The 4067-nt window shown below is 50.9% G+C and overlaps 1 protein-coding gene across 1 annotated transcript in view; it reads right to left on the bottom strand.

Moving 5' to 3' along the window:
• PTK2B (protein tyrosine kinase 2 beta) overlaps positions 1 to 4067 on the bottom strand; it is a 103427-nt gene that overhangs the window by 31716 nt on the left and 67644 nt on the right. The gene's annotated exons all lie outside the window — the stretch shown is intronic.

Genomic DNA, 4067 nt, shown 5'->3' with positions numbered 1-4067 from the left:
CAGAGGGGGCGGGGCCAGGGCTGCCCAGAGGGGGCGGGACCAGGGCTGCCCAGAGGGGGCGGGGCCAGGGCTGCCCAGAGGGGGCGGGGCCAGGGGCTGCCCAGAGGGGGTGGGGCCAGGGCTGCCCAGAGGGGGTCTTTCTCACACACGCATCCACCAGAACAGCACTTGCAGCAATTCAGACACAGACCTTTTCTGGACCCCCAGAAAGTTCCCTTTCTGCCCCTCTCAGTCAGCCCCCACGGCCCCTTCCCATCTGCCACTCCAGGCAACCAATTTTGCTTCCTACTTAAGTCAGCTTTGTGTCCTTTAGGACATCATGGAAGCGGAATCATTCAGACGTTATTTGGTGTCTAGTTTTATCACTTAAAGTATCTGGGCTTAGATGCTATTAAATAGATACTCACCGGTAACTTGTTCCTTTTTACTGGTGAGTGATATTCTACTTTATGAATGAATTTCAATATATTTATTTATTTCCCTGTGACTAGATACCTGGCTACTTCTTCTTTTTGACTACTGCAGATGTAATTTCCATAAGCATTACTATATATGTCTTTTGTACATATGTTATGTATAATACGTAAATAATGCTGTCATTTTCTTTGGGTAAATATGTCGGAATGGAATGACAGGCTCAAAGGTATATATTTAACTTTGTAAGAAACTTCCACAGTTATTCCATTTTGTCTCTCATATAGGAGATATCTGTGAGGCTCCATCTTCACCAGCATTTGGTGTGATGAGTTGTTCTAAATCTCATTGCATCTTTTAATTTGCATTTCCCCGATGACTATCAATATTGAGCATGTTTTCATCTGTTATTGGCTACTCACGTATCTTTCATTTGTGAAGTATATGTTGGATTCTTTGTCCGTGTGCATATATTTATTACTGAGTTCTAGGAAATCTTTATATATTTTAGATGAAAGGACTACTTCTATGTTTTATGCTTTCCCTGAGTCCATACTATGGGACTATAATCAGTGTCTTTTGATATCATCTAGTTTATCAAAACTTCTTTCATGATGAGCGCTTTCTGCAGCCAAAGAAGTCTTTACCTGTCTCCAGGTCTTTAGATATTTTCTGTTTTGATAGTTTCAATTTTTGCATTTAGACTGGTGATTCATCTTGAATTAATTTTTTATATGGTGTGAGGTAAGGGTTTATTATTTGAAATCCTTTCTCTTCTCTCTCTTTATGCCCTTTGAACTTCCCACCAGTTAAAAATACTTGCGAACACCAACAGTCTGTTTTCTTTGATGTGTATGGGTGGCATGGACCCTTAGAACAGGCAGTGTGGGGTTCCCTCATTAACAGTTTGGGTCCCTGACACCCTTGATTTCACTCAATAGTAGTCTTAGTGTATCTCCCCTAGGATACTAATCAAGTACAAAGGAAAACCCAGCAAATGACCTGGTCATCGAGGCTAACATCACTAGGAGTAAAAGAGATAAGCAGAACACACCTTGATGTCCAAGAATATCCCAGCACCACTCTGTTACTCCACAGAAGGGGTCCTTTGCCTTCCAGGGGATTAATTCACCAGCGGCATGGGGCATAGCTGGACAAAGCAAGGCTTCATGAGAGACTCGCAGGTGAGGGAGCCGGTTTGGGAAAAGAGACTATCACCTGGCTTCCCGAAGGCAGTGAGGAGAACAGCAGAGGCGGGGAGAAGGAGTGCAACCTCTAGCTTGTCTGGGTGGGACTCCCTACCGACATGTGCAGACGGCTTTCTTCGCTCCCCTGGTAGGTGGGCTCTCAGCTGTTCTCCCTCCAGGCACTTGTGAGATAATCATCAGTCAGGATGTGACATGTTTTATTTGTCATGGGCCTCACGGTCAGTGCGGCCAGCAAACTCACCAGCCCGTGCCTCAGTCACCGGTCCACTCAGCACCGGCCGCCCACCGGCCTCCTCTTCCCCTCAGCTGCCCCAGGCCCTGAGACCTTCCTTCACGTCCCAGCCGCGCACGGGACCGTGGCTGAGGGGCTTCTCTGGGCTCAAGAGTGTCACTTGGGGATGCTCCTTCAGACCGGGAGCTCATCCAGCTGGAGGAGACCAGAGAGCTCCGGCAACTAATGCCGTGTGTGTCTCTGGACCAGAGACGCAAAGCCGACGCGGCGGGAACAGTTGGTGAAATCTGCACCGAGCCTGCGTTTTGGATGGTGGTGTGACAGAAACACCGCCTGCCTGATTTAGACGGCTGGTGTGTCTCTGTGGGAGAGTGTCGTCGCGTGGGGAAAATAAACACTGGGGTATTTTGGGTGACGAAGCGGTATTCTGCCGCTTGCTTTCAAACAAAATTAAAGCAAAGAATAACGATAAAGCACATTGTGTGTGTGTGTGTGTGTGAAGCAATACAGCGATGAAACATGGCAAGTGACACCTCTGAACACCTGGAGAATCCGATGGAGGTGACAGGCCCCTGAATGGTTTCATCTATTTTTTAAAGTTTGACATAATTTCTAAATGAAAAGAGATGCTCAGGCGAGGTTCCGCGGGCATGTGAGGGGCAGGCGGACATGGGAGGGTGTCGCCAGGCCAGACGGGGCCTGCGGCTCTGTTCAGGTCTGAGGCGCGATTGAACACCACGTGTGTTCAGTGGCCAGAGCAGCTTTGCAAGAAGCTTCCCATCTAAAAAGCAGCAATTCCGAGGGGAATTGCTGCAGGGCGGCGGGGCGAGGTGAGCTCCAGGTCCTTGGGGTGGGAATTCACAGAAAGCCTTTTCAGCCAAGAGGTTTTCACAGGAAGATAGACTTCCTCCTTGGGCAAGGAGGAACTCGGGGGTTCCCTAAGCATCAAATGCACTGTTTGGAGGTTTCCTGATGATGGAGGGATTTGGAGCAGAGAGTCTCAGGGTGGGGCTGGCTTTTCCCAAAAGACCAAAGGCGAAAGAGGCCGGTAGCTTGGAGCAGGTGATTCCAGCCAGACCTCAGGTGGGGAGCAGGACTGCAGAGCGAGTCTGCTGCCCACAACTGGGTGCGCAATTGTTTTAGGGCTCTGGCTTGAGCTTATTAGACACAGTTCATGCCAGTGTCTGGTTTTGTAAGACCACATGAGGTGAGTCCTTGCCACCTCCCCGTCAGAACTGCCTGAAGCCACAGCCTTCTGTGAGGGCAGCCTCCGAGGGGGGACTGATCCTTTCAGGCTCACACCCGTCGTCTGTCCACGCCAGCCTGGGCCGTCCCAGCTCCCGAGAGCCCCAGGCCTGGCCATACCGCAGCCCGCCTGCCCGGGGGCTTCAGCTGAGCCTCCCACTCACTCCCACAGGCGAACCTCTGTCTGAGGCCTCTTCCCGGGGGCGCCGCCCGAGGCGCTGGCCTTCGACTACTCTCACTCACTCTCAGTAACTCCTGGCCCCTCCAAAAACAAACATAAAATGTTCCTCTTCTTAAAGATGATTGGACTTAGAATTGTAATAAATTAGAGCCTGAGTCCCCAAAAGTCTCACTTAAATTCCATGTTTAAAGGTGTCACTTTGAGATTAAGGACAGATTCCGAAGGTGACTTTTGTGGAAACCTCTCTCTGGTTCCTGATTTTTCAGCACGAGGCACAGAGTCCCTGGGGATGCTCCGGTGCTGGACTGACCCAGGCTCTCCTCACCACCACTGGTGCCCCGGGCTCCAGCCTCTAGAACTACGGTCTCTTTCACCGGCACAGCCAGGACTGGGGTCCCTTCTCCACTCCTCCAGGAGAGCTGCCTTTCTCCACAGCCTTTTCCCGGCTTGTTTCCCCTGGGAAGCCCTCCTTGTCACCCCTTGATGATTTGCTCCCTTCCCCAAAGAAATCTGCACACCCATCTTGAGAGTTACGGCCATGGGTTCAATGGGGCCCCTCCAAAAGAGAAGCGTTGAAGAACCATCGGTTCCTTAGGAGGTGACCTTACTTGGAAATAGGGTCTTTACAGATTGGTCAAGTTAAAATGAGGCCATTCGGGCCCTCCCTGGTGGCACAGCGGGTTAGAGCCCAGCACTGAGAAGCCTAAGCCACTTCCACATGAGTTCGATTCCCGCCTGCCCCGGAGCTGACCCCCAGGGCGCGGCAGACCTCCCCTGACCGCCCGCT

Source organism: Condylura cristata, unplaced genomic scaffold (genome assembly GCF_000260355.1).
Source record: "Condylura cristata isolate star-nosed mole 26May11 unplaced genomic scaffold, ConCri1.0 scaffold00014, whole genome shotgun sequence".
Lineage (NCBI taxonomy): Eukaryota > Metazoa > Chordata > Mammalia > Eulipotyphla > Talpidae > Condylura > Condylura cristata.
Note: the sequence above shows the minus strand (reverse complement) of the source record. Positions and strands in the feature narration are given on the sequence as shown.